The sequence below is a fragment of the Macrotis lagotis genome, chromosome 6, assembly GCF_037893015.1.
Source record: "Macrotis lagotis isolate mMagLag1 chromosome 6, bilby.v1.9.chrom.fasta, whole genome shotgun sequence".
Classification (NCBI taxonomy): Eukaryota; Metazoa; Chordata; class Mammalia; order Peramelemorphia; family Peramelidae; genus Macrotis; species Macrotis lagotis.
Window position 1 is genome coordinate 196,408,476 of NC_133663.1, and position 18,019 is coordinate 196,426,494.

Genomic DNA, 18,019 nt, shown 5'->3' on the forward strand with positions numbered 1-18,019 from the left:
TCAGGAAAAAAAATTACATTTCACTGATAAAACATTTTTCTATTAGAACTCTGCATTCCTCTATACTTAAAGAAGAGATGCCTTCCTCATGATAGAAAAGAGAAATAACAAATAAACAAGGCCAGGCAATCAACATTCTGACCCTACTATGTAAAACTTACCAAAACATATAATCAAGATCAAGAAGCAAGACTGAATGAATGCAGTTGCATCTCTCTCTCTCTCTCTCCTCTCTCTCTCTCTCTCTCTCTCTCTCTCTCTCTCTCTCTCTCTCTCTCTCTCTCTCTCTCTCCATATAAATATAAATTGTCATAAGGAGCAAACAACTAGCAGAAGAGAACAAACCAGTAAGCAACAGCTCTATCACAGAGAAATACCAGTCATAGCTGGGCAGCAAACCCTTCACAAAGTCATACCTCAGAAGTTGACAAGAATATGGCAATACCATGTATTGTATAGCAGGGATATGCATTTAAATTTATGTGAAAAACATATGGACAGTGTTGCTTTACTAATATAAAAGCTATACTTGACAATTTACATAATACAATTTACCTTATGAAACACCTTTCTAAGTCTTTGCTATCCTTTGTTGATAATGCTTCTTATCTTATTTGCTGAAAATAGTCTTTTCAGATTATTACAAAAGAAAATTGCCTTTGTAAATAATCAATAAACTTTTATGCACCACTTTTTAAAACAAATTTTCCAGAAACCCATTATTCTGTCTATTAGGTCTTCAGATTAAGGATTATAGCTATCTTGCTGGTATGGTCAGGCCCATAAATCATGTTCCCAACTGTCTTCTTAACATCAAGGTAGCATATAACATCATCTGTAATAAAATAAACCCTGGTATAAATATTAATATTGTATAAAGAGGAATTTTTCCTGAGAAAACTCTATTGGGAATGTTTGTCATCCACATGATAATCTTTAACCTATTTGTGAATGGGAAATATCACTTGGGACTTAAATATTAAAACAGAATTTAGAAGGTCTGGGTATGAGTTCTGGGTCTGCCACTTACTAGGTAGTAATATGATCAATCAGCAAGCCCCCATTTTGTGCCTCAGAAATTTCTTAATTATAGGGTATTTTTTTAAGGTTTTTGCAAGGCACATGGGGTCAAGTGGCTTGCCCAAGGCTACACAGCTAGGCAATTATTAAGTGTCTGAGGCCAGATTTGAACTTAGGTACTCCTCATACTGGGGCCAGTGCTCTATCCACTGTGCCACCTAGCTGCCCCAGAAATTTCTTAATTATGAAATGAAAGTATCAGTCTAAATTATTTCTAGTACTATTAACTTTCCACCTCTGAATCTTATGATGCTATAATCACTAACATTCAAAGATTCAACATTAGCTCACACCTCAGAGATCATCTTGTTCACATGTGACTGGTATTTCTTTATGACATTCCTGAAAAGTGATCCATCTTCTGCTTGAGGACTTCTTGGTGTAATGGGCTTCCAAATAAATTATGTGACCTTTCCCTAAAGGGTATGTGATAATTCACTTAAAGGGTTAGAAAATGAGTCAAATATGAGCCTGCCAATAATATTTGTTTTTAACATTACCACATATACAAAATTCTATCCTTCCTCCACTTATAATCTCTTTCCTCCTAAACTAGACTACTGGCCCATCAAGGCAAGTACATGCTAAACATTACCAGGCATTCTCTCCCTTTGTTCAATCTTCAGTGAGATATCAGGCATAGCCAAAGTTATGATATTCCTACCTCATTTGAAAGGCTACATTTTGGAGATGCGAGATTCAACTTTAGCCAAGGAATCTTTGACTGGGAAGAGACGAGTTATAGGAAGGTGAGTTCCAGCACAGGAGAGTTTCAGAGCACACCTAGAGAACAACCAGCTGATCTGGGGACCTGAGCTCCATACTTTCCAAGAGGCCTTTTCCCAGGACAAACAATAAACAATTTCCCAACCCCTCAGGCTCAGGTGTGGTCAACAGAGACTTAAAGAGAGATTAACTCCCTCCCCCAGGGCTCAGCACATTGTTCAAGGTCAACTCAGACCCTGCTACTGAGCACCTCAAACACTCCAGAGAAAACAACCAGTGCTCCCTAATGGTGGGCTCTTGGAATTGCTCAGCCAAGTGAACAAAGTCTCAAGGATCTTTGAAAGCAAACCCCTGAGAGCCACCCCCCCAACACAAGATACTAGAAAGATGAAGAAAGGCTAGCAAAAAGGGGGAGCCCATGGAGAAATACTTAGAAGAAATATATTTGAACCCATAGAGATCTAGCACTTCTGAGAAGAAAGACTTCCTTGAAGAAATCAGGAAGGAATTTAAAATCAATTGGAAAAATTGGGAAAAGAAACTCAAGAGAAAAGTAACACCTTGCAACAAGAAAACAAATCCTTGGAAAATACAATTGGATAAATAGAAAATGAGAATAACTCTCTCAGATCTTCAATTGGGCAAATGCAAAAAGAAAATGATTCTACCAAAACCACACTTGAGCAAATGGAAAACTCCTTCAAAAATAGAATTGATCAACTAGAAAAAGAGTTGCGAAAGGTAAATGAAGAAAATTCATCTCTAAAAAAAAGAATGGAATCTGTGGAAACTAATGACTTCATGAGACAACAAGATTCTGTTAAACAAAACCAAGAGATCAAAAAAAGATAGAAGGAAATGTAAAATACCTCATCAGCAAAATCACTGACCTTGAGAATGGTTGAAGAAGGGACAAATCTGAGAATTATAGGCCTTCCTGAAAATATTGAAGAGAAAAAAAGCCTGGACTTAATATTACAGGATTTAGTGATAGAAAATTGCCCTGATATCATGGAACCAGAGGGCAAAATAGTTATTGATAGAATACAACAATCCCCTCCAGGAAAAGATCCTAAAATGAAAACACCAAGGAATGTTGTGGCCAAATTCCAGAACTATCAGATAAAAGAGAAAATCCTGCAAGCAACCAGAAAGAAATGATTTAAATACTAAGGAATCACAGTAAAGATTACACAGGACCTGGCTGCAACAACATTAAGGGATCAAAGGGCCTGGAATGAGATATTCTGAAAAGCAAGGTAGCCTAGAATGGGAGACTTCCAACATTTCCTGATGAAAAGACCAGAGCTAAATACAAAATTTGACATCCAACATGAGGCTCAAGAGACACATGAAAAGGTTTTAAAAAATGGTAAAGAAAAAAACTGCTATCCAATAAAATGAAACTGGCTGTATACCCACTTGGGAGAAAGATTCTCATAACTCTTGAGAATTATAACTCTATTAGAGAGAAAATACTTAGCCAGAAGTGATGGAAACTCATAACTTTTCTGTGACTCAGATAGAATAATTTAAAAACAATACCTCCTTAAAAAGGGGGGGGACAGTAAGGAGATGGGAGGATGGAGGAGATTTAATGGGGTAAATCTCATTATGTCAAGAGGTATGAAAGTTCTACTGTAATAGAGGGGAAGAAGGGAGGAGGTGAGAACCCCCTGAATCTCCATCTCATCAGACTTGGCTTAAAGTTAACTTACATACACTCAGTTAAGTTAATAACTTTATCTTACCTTTCAAGTATTAAAAGAGGTAAAGGAGAGGGGGAGACAGGAGGGGGGAAAGGGGAACTAACTGAAAGAAGGGAAGAAGGGGAAAAGGAAAATGGGAAAGAAAGGGGAGAGGGAAGGATATAGGAGGGCAAACACACTGAAGGTGGCAGAATTCAGAAACAAAACACTGGGAAATGTGGATAAAGGAAAAAAAGGGGGGAAATACAAACAGAAAGAAGATAGTATGGAGGGTAATAAAAAGTTAGCAATTATAACTTTGAATGTGAATGGGATGAAATCTCCCTTAAAACGTAAGTGAATAGCAGAGTGGAGAAAAACCAGAATCCTACAATATGCTGCTTACAAGAAACTCATTCGAAGCAGATTTTTCATACATACACATACATATATATATGTGTATATATATATATATATATATATATATATATATATATACACATATATATATATGTATGTGTGTGTGTGTGTGTGTGTGTGTGTAGCAATCCTTATCTCAGACAAAGCAGCTGCAAAAATAGACAGTGTTAAAAAGAGATAAGGAAGGAAACTATATCCTCCTAAAAGATACCATAGACAATAAATTAATTTCAATATTAAATATGTGTGCATGCTATGGAAATCTTTTTTCCCAAATGGGTATACAGCCAGTTTCATCTTATTGGATAGCAGTTTTTTTCTTTACCATTTTTTAGAGGAGAAGTTGAAAGAGCTACAGGAAGACATAGAGAGCAAACTCTACTACTGGGAGATCTCATACTCCTACTCTCAGATTTAGATAAATCTAATCATAAAATAAACAAGAAGGAAGTTAAAGAGGTAAATAGATTGTTGGAAAACCTAGATATGATAGACTTATGGAGGAAGTGAATGGGGATAGAAAGGAATATACTTTTTTTTCTGTAGCACATGGCACACAAAAATTGACCATGTACTAGGCCATAAAAACCTAATGATCAATTACAGAAAGGCAGAAATAGTGAATACATCTTTATCAAATCATAATGCAATAAAAATCAAATGCAATATTGGGCCAGGGAACTATAGACCCAGAACTAATTGAAAACTAAATAACCTCATTTTAAAGAAAGAGTGGATCAAGCAGCAAATTACAGAAAGAGTTAATTATTTCATCCTAAATAATGACAATAATGATACAACATACCAAAATCTATGGGATACACTCAAGGTGACTATCAGGGGATATATCTTTAAATGCTTACATGAATAAATTAGAGAAAGAAGAAATCAATGAACTAAACATGCAACTAAAAAATTAGAGAAAGAACAAATTAAAACCCCCCAATTAAATATCAAATTAGAAATTCTAAAAATCAAAGGAGAAATTAATAAAATTGAAAGCAAGAAAACTATTGAAATAATAAATAAAACAACTGGTTTTATGAAGAAAAACAATAAAATTGGTAACCCTCTGATCAAGTTGATTAAAAAAAAGAAGAGAAAACCAAATTGCTAGCAGCATAAATGAAAAATCTAGCTAACTCACCACCAAATGAGGAGGAAATTAAAGTAATTCAGAATTATTTTGCCCAACTCTATGACAATAAATTTGATAATCTAAAAGAAATGGATGAATATTTACAAAAATATAAGTTGCCAAGGTTAAATAAAGAGGAAATTAAATACCTAAGTAACCCTATCTCAGAAAAAGAAATTTAACAAGCCATTATTGAACTCCCTAAGAAAAAATCCTCAGGGTCAAATGGATGGATTCACAAGTGAATTCTATCAAACATGTAAGGAACAACTGGTTCCAATTCTATAGAAACTCTTTGGAAAAAATAGGTGAAGATGGAACTCTGCCTAACTCTTTCTATGACACCCATATGGTACTGATACCTAAACTAAGAAGAGTTAAAACAGAGAAAGAAAAAGACCTATCTCCCTGATGAATATAGATGCACAGATCTTAAATAAAATCTTAGCAAAATGATTACAAGTTATCACTAGGATAATGCATTATGAACAAGTAGGATTTGTCACAGGAATGCAGGGTTTATTCAATATTAGGAAAACTATTAGTATAATTAATTATATCAAAAACAAACCTATCAGAAATCATACGATCATATCAATAGATGCTGAAAAAGCTTTTGACAAAATACAGCATCCATTTCTACTAAAAACCCTAGAGAGCATAGGAATAAATGGACTGTTCCTCAGAATAATAAACTGTATCTATCTGAAACAATAAACAAGCATTATATGCAACAGGGATAGGCTAGAAGTATTCCCAATAAGATCAGGGGTCAAACAAGGATGCCCATTATCACCACTACTATTCAATATTGTATTAAAAATGTTAACTTCAGCAATAAGAGAAGAAAAAGAAATTGAAGGAATTAGAATTGGGAAAGAAGAGACAAAACTCTCACTCTTTGAAGATGAAATGATGGTATACCTAGAGAATACCAAAAAAATCATCTAAAAAACTACTAGAAATAATTACTAACTTTAGCAAAGTCACAGGATATAAAGTAAACCCTCATAAATCCTTAACACTTCTATATATATGACTAGCAAGATACAGCAGAAGGAGCTAGAAAGAGAAATTCCATTCAAAGTAACTTCAGACAATATAAAATACAGGAAATCTACCTGCCAAGGCAGACTCAAAAGCTTTCTGAAAACAATTACAAAACACTTCTCACACAAATAAAATCAGATTTAAATAACTGGGAAAACATCAACTGCTCATGGATAGGTCAAGCTAATAAAATAAAAATGACAATTCTACCAAAACTAAACTTGCTTAGTGCCCTACCAATCAAAATTCCAAAATATTACTTTAATGAGTTACAAAAAATTGCAAGTAAATTCATATGGAGAAATAAAAAGTCAAGAATTTCCATGGATTCTGTGGAAAAAAAATTGCAAAAGAAGGTGGCTTAGCCTTACCAGATCTAAAATTGTACTATAAAGCATCAGTCATCAAAACTGTCTGGTATTGGCTAAGAAACAGAGCAGTGGATCAGTGGAATAGACTAGGTGCAACAGTAGGAAATGAGTATAGTAATCTGCTGTTTGATAAACCCAAAGAGTCTAACTATTGGGATAAAAACTCTTTCTTCTATAAAAACTATAGGGAAAATTAGAAGTTACTATGGAAGAAACTTAGACTAGACCAACACCTCACACCCCATACCAAAATAAGATCAAAGTAGCTACTGGATTTAGATAAAAACAATATTATAAGCAAATTAGAAGATCAAGGAGTAGTTTACCTGTCAGATCTATGAAAAGGGAAGCAGTTTATGACCAAGGAAGAGATGTAGAACATCATTAAAAACAAACTAGATAATTATGATTACATTAAATTAAAAAGCTTTTGCACAGACAAAACCACTGTAAACAAGATCAAAAGAAAAATATTAAATTGGGAAACAATTTTTACAACTAGTATTTCTGACAAAGGGCTTATTTCTAAAATATACAGAAAACTGAGTGAAATTTTCAAAAAAATAAGCCATCCCCCAATTGAAAATGGTTAAAGGATATATAAAGACAATTTACTTCTGAGGAAATCAAAGCAATCAAAGCATATGAAAAATTGCTCTAAATCATTACTTATTAGAGAAATGCAAATTAAAGCATCTCTGAGGTACCACCTCACACCTCTCAGACTAGTCAATATGACCAGAAAGGACAATGATTAATGTTGGAAGGGATATGGGAAATCTGGGACACTATTACATTGGTGGTGGAACTGTGAACTCATTCAACCTTTCTGGAGAGCAGTTTGGAATTACACCCAATAGGCAATAAAAATGTGCATACCCTCTGATCCAGCAATACTACTGCTGGGTCTATACCCTGAAGAGATGATGAAAAAGGGTAAAAACATCACTTGTACAAAAATATTCATAGCAGCCCTATTTGTGTTGGCAAAGAACTGGAAATTAAGTGAATGTCCTTCAATTGGGGAATGGCTTAACAAACTGTGGTATATGTACATCATGGAACACTATTGTTCTATTAGAAACCACAAGGAATGGGAATTCAGGGAAGCCTGGAAGTATTTGCATGAACTGATGCTGAGTAAGATGAGCAGAACCAAAAAAACATTGTACACCCCAATAGCAACTTGGGGGTGATGATCAACCTTGATGGACTTCCTCATTCCTTCAGTGCAACAATCAGGGACAATTTTGGCCTATCTGCAATGGAGAATACCATCTTTATCTAGAGAAAGAATTGTGGAGTTTGAACAAAGACTTCAATTTAGGGGAAAAATTATCTTATTATATAATTTTGCTATCTTTCATACTTTATTTTTATTCCTTAAGGATATGATTTCTTTCTTATCACATTCAACTGAGATCAATGGAAACAATGTAAAGACAACAGAATGACTTCTGTGGGGGTGGGGGGAGGGAAGCAAGAATGGGGGGAAAATCGTAAAACTCAAAGAAATAAAATCTTTCTTAAAAAAAGAAAAGTACAGTATGAGTAAGGCATAGTTAGACCAGGAAGGAAGTCCTTAATCTGGAGTTCATGAACTTTTTGTAAATAAGCTTGTATTTTTGGTAATTTTTTTTTGATCACTGTTGTTTCAACATCATTGGTTTCCTTTGTATTTCCTATGTAATTTATTTCAGGTATTTAAAAATATTATTCTGAAAAGGGGTCCAGGGATTTATCACATTGCAAAAGGGTACATAATTTTAAAAAAAGTTAAGAACACTTGAGTTAAACAGATGAGGGTTATAATGAGCAGAACCTAAGAAATAACTTAAAGACAAACAACTTTAAAAGCTATAAGAACTATGGGTAAAGCAAGGATCATCCATAACTCCAAAGAGCTGATGATGAAATATGTTAGCTGTTCCATGACAGATGATGAATTTTGTTGCAGAATATGGCATATATATTTTGATCTAAAGTAATTGAAGAAATTTGTTTTGCTTGAATATTCAACTTGTTATATTTATTTTTATTTCATTTTTAATAAAGTATGGAAAAGAAAAGAGAGAAAATAAATTTCTATATTTTTAATATAGATAGGATGATATAGATGCAAAATATAGCAAGTTAATCTGACAAAGATCACAAGCTCAATATGAGGCAACTGTCAAATATCACAGCCAAAAATAGGTCAACAAACAAACAAACAAAAATCCACTGTGACCTTAGATTGTTTTAAGAAAGACAACTAGGAAATTACAAATTCTACTATAATCTGTCCTAATCATATCATACTTGGTATTCAGTTCTGGCTGCCAAATTTGAGAAAGGACATGAGTAGACAGGTTGACTAAAAGATGACAGCTAAGGGGGTGAAAACAGATATTATGTAAAAGTTGCTTGAAGAAACAAAGATCATTATTCCTTAAAACTGAAGTTGTCCTTAAATATCTGTAAGGCTATCATTTGGGAAAGATGTTTGAGCGGCTCTGCTAGTCCCAAATGTCAAAACTAAAACTTGGACAAATTTAGGCTTTATATAAGGAAAAACTTATTGACATTAGAGATAGTCTGTGCAATGAGCTGTTTCAGGAGGTATTATGTTCCCTTTTCTGGTGGTCTTCTAGCTAGGAAATAGTTAATGACCACTTGGCCTGGGTGATATAAGGGAATTTCGCATTCCATTTTAGGTTGAACAGATTGGTTAGATTGGTTTATTTGTTGATTATAGTTATGGGCACTATATTTTAAAATAATAAAAAAAAATAAGCTGAAAATGAATAACCTAAGAGACAATCAGAATCCTTAAGATCTTGTGAGATTTTCATCACACTTTGAACTCCCAACTTTGAGATTCTGTGATTCTACAAGTTGAATTTTATAATTATTTCTCATACTAGTATGGTTGACATTGTTCTAGAAATCTGTTTATGAATTAAAAGGCACTTAATTGTGTTATTATTTATATCTGGAAGGCATCATGTATTAATTTTGTATATATTATACAAGTTTCTATAGAATATAAGCTCCTTGAAGTCAGGAATAATTTTATTTTTATTTTTGTATTCCCAGCATTTAGTAGAGAAAGTAGAGAACCTGGCCCACACTAGATACTTAATAAATCCCAGATGATTAATTTATCTATTAAAGTTGAGAGCACTAGATTTTGAAACTCATCAAAAATAAGCTACAAATGAATAAACCAAAATGCAATCCAAAAAAGGCTTAGAATCCAAGAGATTTTTTGTGATTTCAATCAAATTGAATATATGACAATTGAGTATCATAATTGTGACAGGACTCTGTATATACCTATGGGTGAGAAGTTCCTCCAAGCTTACAGTCTTAAAGTGCTCAGTGTTCTCACATAGCCCCAAAGCCTGAACTCCAAAGAGTGAAGATTCAATTTCAAGAGCACTTTGCCTGAAACAAATGTCACATAAAGTTTTGCCTGCATTTACTCACAAAATAGCATTATGTAACCAATTACTAATAATATTGAAACAATAGCAAAGAAAAGGATCATCCCAGGGCAGATAAACAGACTGAGAAATCAAATTGTATTCCCTCTATAGTCCACTAAAATGCAAAGGAAAGATATTCTTTTAAAAAGTTAGAAGTAACATTCTTTAGTTCTAAGGGGGATAACTGGATTGAAACTTTTTTGGAGCAAACATTTATCTCAGAAATGAAAACCTTTCTTCAAAATTCAACCTGAATTTAAGTCATCTAGCTGAGGAAAACGTATATAAATTTAAAAATGCATATTAAAATAAAAGACACATTAAAATTCTGAAACCTATTTACAGCAAGTTGTTGACCAGTCAGCTCAATAAAACTAAGGAAAGCTTCCTCAAGTATTAGATTTTCAGGTGTCTTTATTTAGGTCCAACTTGTCTTTTGAGCCAACTCCTTTGACCTTCCTTGGATATATGGAAACCTCACAGCTGTCTGTCCTTAGAGAAAAGGAGAGATCAAAGTGCAAATTGCACCCTACTGTAGTATACACATTCTAGATCAGTAAGATAATAGCCGCAGTTGCTTGGAGGCATCAGAAATAAGACTGGAAAAAGAAAATGAATTGCAAATGGAATCCTATCCCTAAAATGCCACAAGAACTATAGAATATATGAAAGTGTGGATGACAGTAAAAGGAAACTTGAATTTCTAGGATAGGGATACAATAAGAATTCACTTTTTTCCCTATATAATTTGATTGATTTGAAGAACTTCAGGTCCCCTTCAGCAATTATCTGAAACTTAAAGTCAATTGCTTAAAGTAGTCAATTCTGCTAGTCTTGGAATTAGTTTATATTTAAAGCAAAAGTCAAAGCCATATCTTCCAGGTTTCCACCACTCTTCCTACTTTGCCACACAAAGTTCAACAATAGTAACATTCTGAGAGGCAATTCTAGGATGATTCTGACCATCATCAGTTATCTTGGATGACTGATCCCCAGTGTAAATACACAAGCACTTTGTGTGGGCTCTTAAACCCATAGACTTACATGCACCAGACTGAAGTAAGTTTCCCTATTTATATGGTACTTCACAAAATGATTTCCTCATTAAAACCCTATAATGCAGTCTCTTAGTTGGAAGGGACCTCAGAGGTCCATAATTCCAAATCTTAATTGAACAGAAATTCCTTCCAAAGTAAACCAAATAAGTTTTCATCCAGACTTCACCTGAGGACCCCTAACTATTTGCTAGGAAGTTATAGCCCCTCCCCCAATTCTTTAAAAAAAATCTGCCTATCTTCAACAGGAACACATTTTTTTTCTAGCTCTGCTCTAGAAAGCAAAACAAACCTAATCTCTCTTTTAAGACAGTGCTAATGCTAGTAATATGAATGCTACTATATCCATTTTGTAGATAAGGAAATGAATGAATGAATCATTTTTGGCCCTTGGCACAAATGGTCATATTTGACATATCAAACTTGGAGGTTAGAGAAATGCTTTAGTTTTAATAATTTAATAATTAACATTCAAAACTAGAGTTGAAACTAAAAATTACCCTACATTTATCATTTCATCTAAACTATTTGGTACACTTCAATTTAGTCTATCTTTATTAAGTATCAACTACATGCCAAGTAATAGGAATATAAAGATAAAGGGAAACAGCTCTTGTCCTAAAGGAGCCCTATACTCTGGAGCAAAACAACATAAATGTATATTGAATAAATATAAATATATATGTATCCCCTGAGTCAATAATATCCTCCCACAAAGACTGTAATTATAGATATACTTTTTTTCTTTATCAATGAAAAGAACTGCCAAACAAATATTTATCTAGGATAAATATTCAGAAAAAAGTCTATTAGATTTATATTATCTCCCTTGCCCCGTGCAATCAAGGTTCTATAGATCACTAATCGACTTGTCAATTGTACTCTGAGAAGTTATACAGACAAATTTTAACATATTACAGAATAGCACTTCCTACCTTAAAAAGATTCAAACTTTGCTATAAATATTTAAAGAAGCAATCACCACTTCACCAGGAAGAGTATCCTCAGCAGAATTGTAAATGGATGACATCTTTCCTATGTCAAGTGCAAAGTGAATGGGAACAAAGAAAAATCTAAGATACTTTCTCTACTTAGCAGTGGTTCACCAGGTTTGCTCGTATGAAAAGAAAACTTTTTTAATCTGTAGGAATCCATGTCACTTGGTTTGAGGTTATGGGTTCCATAATGGACCTGTGGAGGTTGTTTTTTTCCTTTCATCAATGGAAGGTTCATGTTAGGTGACTTGAAGGCTGCTGGGTCTTCTGCAATTCTAGGAGACTGAACCTGAATAAGTTCCACTGGTGATGGCTTCTGAGAAGCAATGTAGGACTGATCACTGAAACAGAGTTGGATTTCTGTAGAGTTCTTGATACAAAAAGGTTCCATTTTTCGGATGCTGGTTTGTCTCTGTCTCTGTCTCTTTCTCTAGCATCTATGTTCCTGACATCTAGGCCAGGTAAGGAAATAGAACATCAATGAGTAACCCAGACTTTGGGCTTTTGCTTGGGAGAAGAATGGAATGTACTGCTTAGAGTGGACCAGGTTGAAACAGCTATCTTCTTTTGTCATTTCTCCATTTTGTATCTTCAATTTATGGAATTCCTCTATGTTGAGGAGTGTATCCTAAGTCCTTCAAACCTGCCTGCTGTACAGAATGTTGGAAGCTCTCTTGAGTCTTTTTTGTAAATAGAGAATTCATGATGACATGTGCAGCCTTGGTCTTCATCATTAGGACCTTATTTATTTGGTCTCCAGAAGTTGAGGGGGCAATGGAGAAAACTACTTTCTCTTTCTTCATCCTTGGAAAGTTCTTGGTTCTTCTGATTTGGGATGACCAATTTTTCCCACAGAACTTTGCTGCATATTTCAGATAAAGATAAAGTATCAGTGTGGGATCTTCCAGGACATAATCATAACTGAATGCCCCACAGACAATGCATTCTAATTGGCAAAGTCATCTTGCCTAGAAGTCTACTTGTATTGAGCTCAACAGCAGGCAGATCTGTCTCTCTGGATGCTATGAAAGACTGTGATCTGGGTATTTCTCTAGCTAGATATTCAGAACTCCGATTTCCTGTCACCAAATAAATTTGAAAGGTATATTTTCATATGCTCAAACTCAAATTAATGTCTATGGAAGCTTTGTAGAAATCAAAAGGGAACATTTGGCAGCTAGTGGTGAACTAACAAGGAATCTCAAGCCACTCTCCTGCAGAGGCTCTACAGACAGCTAGATCTCCATGAGAAAGGGGATGGGATGAAAAGAAGTGGAAACAGGGAAGAGCTCTTCTTGCAGCTCAAGTTCTTCCACAGACAGCAAGCTGAGACTAATAAGGCTCCAGAGACTCTTTAAGCTCTGAAGCACAGGGCAAATTGAGGCCACTTCAGAAGTAGCATCAAGACCCACATGCACCTCAGCTGGGAGAAGTAGAGTGAAGGAAATCATATCTCTTTAAAAACACTCATGACCTTTCCTCTTACCCCAAAGAATCCTATCTCTTGTAATAAAGAATTTTTTAAAGAAAGAAAAACAAATTTCAATTAAAAAAGTGGGATGTTAAATGAAGTCTTCCATATCATATAGTCCTCTACTTTGGTTTAAAAAAAAAGGAGTGGTAGGTGTCTTATCTGTTCTTTTGGGTTATACTGGCTCATCATAATTCTGTAATACTTGGCTTTGATTGATTTGTTGTTGTTTATCATTGTAGTTATTGTGTATATTAGTTTCCAGATTTTTTTGTTCCTGTCTTTCCATTTTTCTCTGCATTCATCATATTTATTATTTCTTACAGAACAATAATATCTCACTACATTGATGTATATTTTGTTTGGCCATTTCTCAAATGGAAACCTACTTTGGTTCCAGCAATTTGCTATAACAAAAAAGGTGCTATTATAAATATTTTTATGTATTTGGAGTCTTTCATTGACCTCCCTGATTTATAATTGTAGCAATAGAAACTCTGGGTTATAGGCTAAGGTCATTTTAGTTATTCTTTTCATTTATTCTAAATTGCTTTCCAGAGTGGTTAGATCAGTAGTCAGGTTGGCAACAAGGCATTAGCGCTAATATGTTTTTAAAAGACAATAAAGTCTTGGGAGAGCAGAAATTTAATTGTTATCTAGAAAGAGCTGTCATGACAAGAGAGGAAGAAGTGAACTTCTTTTCTCAGAGACTGAGGGTGCTAAAATATCATCTTTGAGACATATTCAGTCCTAAAAATTTGTCTAAATCTTGTGTGGATAAGGGAGTACGAAGAGGATTCTTAAGAGAGTTTGAATATTATCCTAAGAGACCTACATAGTGGGTTGTATTTCCAAAAATGAAGAGAAGTAAGCAATTGCAGTTAGTAGTAGTGATTCTGGCTGAAAAATGAAAGCATTTTGAGATATCTGAATTTCCCAGTCCAAGACAACTTAGAAGTTCTGCAAAAAAGGTCTGTTACACCAGGACAGGGGGCTGGAAAAAGCTGCAGAACAGTTGTAGCCACAGCCGCAGCCACAGCTGCAGCTGCAGTGCAGCACAGCCAGGACAGGCTCCTGGGTCCATGGCAGAGGGGGCAGTTTCCAGACCACTTGGCCTAGGGATCTTCAGGGATAGCTGGAAGGGGTGATGAGAGACCACTGCAGTAACAGTGAGTGTGGAGCAGAGTTCCAGCTTCAGATCAGGCCTGTGGTGAAAACCTGCAGTGTGAGTTGACAGAGTCACACCAGCACTTCTAGAGCTCTCATCCCATAGATGGTAGGAGGTTCGAGGGAGACTGCTCTCCCTGGGGCAGGACTCAACTGTTTGCCCACACCCAAATCCAGGTTTCAATCTGAGTTCCCCACAACACCACCATAGCAGAGCAGGGACCATCCTCACAGCTCCAGGGCAGAGGAGAGGGCCTGAACACAGACAAGAGAGCCTCTCATAAGACCTTGGAGGAATAAAGGTCCCTGTAGGTTGTCCCAAAATCCCCCAAAGCCTTGAAAATGCAGTAAATACACCATAGGCTGAGGAAATGAGCAAACAACAGAAAAAGAAGAATCTGACCATAGAAAATTACTTTGATCCCACGGAGGATCAAATACATACTTAGATGATGACAAAATCGAAGCTTCTATATCCAAAACCTCCAAGAGAAATGGAAAATGGTCTCAGGCTATGAAATGAATGAGCTCAAAAAAGATTTTGAAAAGCAATTAAGGGAGGTAGCCGAAAAATTGATAGGAGAAATGAGAGTGATGCAAACAAATCATGAAAAACAAGTCAGCAAATTAGTGAAAGAAAAAACAAATAATACTGAAGAAAATAACATATTACAAACCAGTTTAGGCCAAATGGAAAAAGCAACACAAAAGGCAAATGAGGAGAAGAATGCCTTAAAAAAAGCTGAACTGGCTAGCTGGAAAAGGAAATAAAAAAGCTCTCTGAAGAAAATAACTCCTTCAAATGCAGAATGGAACTAAAGGAAGCTGATGACTTTGTGAGAACTCAGGAAGAAATAAAACTTTACCAAAAAAAAATTAGAAGAAAATGTGAAATATCTCATTGAAAAAACAACTGACCTTGAAAACAGATCCAGAAGAGATAATTTAAAAATTATTGGGCTACCTGAAAGTCATGACCAGGAAAAGAGCCTAGACTTCATTTTGCAAGAAATAATACAGCAAAATTGCCTTAAGATCCTAGAAAAACTTCCAGAAATATTATAACAAAACTCCAAAACTCCCAAGTCAAAGAGAAAATACTAAAAGCTGCCAGAAACAAATAATTCAACTACTGTGGCTCTATAGTCAAAATTAGACAGGATATGGCAGCATCTACATTAGTAGGACTTGGAATATGATATTCCAGAAGGCAAAAGATCTTGGTTTACAACCAAGAATCAATTACCCAGCAAAACTGAATATCCTCTTTCAGGGGAAATGATGGATTTTTAATTAAACAGAGGATTTTCAAACTTTCCTACTGAAGCAACCAGAGCTGAACAGAAATTTGATCTCCAAGTACAGGACTTGGGGAAACCATAGAGGGAGTGGATAAGAAGGACTAATTATGAGGAGCTTAATGATGTTGAACTGCTTGTATTCATGCATGGGAAGAAGATATTGATAACTCATATGAACTTTCTCATTTATAAGAGCAGTTAGAAGGGTCATATATAGACAAGGAACAGGAAGGAATTGAATGTAATGGTATAATATAGTAAAAAAAATGGAGTTAATGGGTGATAAAGAAAAGTACTGTGAGGAAGAGAAAGGAGAAGAAGAGGCTAATATATTTCACATAAGAGTCAAGAAAAAGCTTTTACAATGGAGTGGAATGGGGAGGTGAGGGGGAATGAGTGAACCTTCATTCTTATCAGAAATGGCTCAGAGAGGAAATAACATACACACTTAATAGGGTATAGAAATCTATCTTACCCCAGAGAAAAATGAGAGGAAAGGAATGGGATTAGGGGGAATGGGGAGAGGGAAGGGGGAAGGGGGAAGTAGGCAATAGATGAGAGGGAAGATGGTGGGAGAGAGTACTCAGATAGTGAGTACAACACACTTCTGAACAGGTACAGGATGAAAGGATAGAGAGAATGGAATAAGTGAGAGTGGGGAGGAATAGAGTAGAGGGAAATACAGCTAGTGATAGCAACGGTGGGAAAAATACTGAGGCAACTTTTCTGGTGGCTATGATGGGGAAGGCAACTCATCCCAGAGACAGAGCCATTGAAATCTGAACACAAACTGAAGTATACTTTTTTCCTTCTCATTATTCTTGAGGTTTCTCATCTTTTTTGGGGGGAGGGGGTTTATTATTACTCTCTCTACAAGATTATTCTAATAATATAAAACAAATAAACAAAAAAAAGAAGTTAAACCCAAAAATAACTCCTTTTATACCTGAGGAAACTGACATTTTTGGAGGTAAGATTTGTCTAAAGTGAAACTTGCTGTTCCAAAGGAAACCAAGTTCTTTGATGTGAAATCCAGAGCTCTTTTCACTACATAACACTATATATTCAATCCATTTCTGATTGTGTTATAATTACTCATTTCTGTACCTATCTCTTCTTTCCAGAAGTTTTTTTAAAACACTTAAAAGCAAAATTGGGTCATTTTTTTTAATTGTAATATCAACACCTGGTTGATCGGGTTAGTCATAAACTATACTTGTTGAATTGAATCCAAGCCTGAAATTCTAAAACCTAACTTTAGTTAAGGTATACTTAATGCTGACACTGAAAATTTAGCACAATAAGCTCAATACAAATCTGTTCTTAACTGTAGATTCATATTCCACTTTGGGTCAGTTGTTTCCACACAAACATGATATATAGTTAGATATTCAGTTGAAAATAGCAATGTCAAATAACCCTGACAAGAGATCAGAGGAAAAACAGGTGTTGGTATGGAGATTCTTATATGTCATGAGACCTTACTGACATTTATGGAAGTTGTTCCAAATAATATATATAACAAGTCAATTCCCCTTTTTGTAATCACAAATTTGTAAGATTTGTAATTTTTTAACAGCTAAATTTGAAGGAAAAAATCAAGCTGACCTAAAGTTTTATACAACATAGAATTGTCCTTTGTCTGTTTAAAGAATTACAAGTGTCATGGTATAATGAATTAAAGAACATGACAAACATGACACTAGTAATATTGAATAAGCAGAATCTTCTATAAATGAAGGACCCTGGAACGAATCAATGAATGAATGGTTATGGCATTTCTGGACTTATTCACTTTCACATCATAGTGAACTTTGCTCTTTTTCAAATTCGAGATCCTATAAATTTGCTAGCAATAATAAAATTTACTCTAATTAAGTTGTAATTTAGTTAATCCTTATAAGAACCATGACCATCATTTTAATATCTTTCTCTTTTTTTAACCAAAGTACCAATTAAGTCTTATAGAAAATTTTTGTTATAAAATAAAGCTCAAATTTTCTAATCCAAGTTAATGGTATGAAGTTAATTTTACTTAAACACAATTATTATTCAGTATTTTATTTTAGTATGTTTTATTAATTGAC

At 34.8% G+C, this 18,019-nt stretch overlaps 1 protein-coding gene and 1 long non-coding RNA gene across 5 annotated transcripts in view; one reads left to right on the forward strand and one right to left on the reverse strand.

The window, feature by feature from the left end:
* LOC141491349 (uncharacterized) overlaps positions 1-18,019 on the forward strand; it is an 86,271-nt gene that overhangs the window by 30,775 nt on the left and 37,477 nt on the right. The window lies entirely within an intron of this gene.
* TMEM182 (transmembrane protein 182) overlaps positions 1-18,019 on the reverse strand; it is a 109,746-nt gene that overhangs the window by 10,633 nt on the left and 81,094 nt on the right. The window lies entirely within an intron of this gene.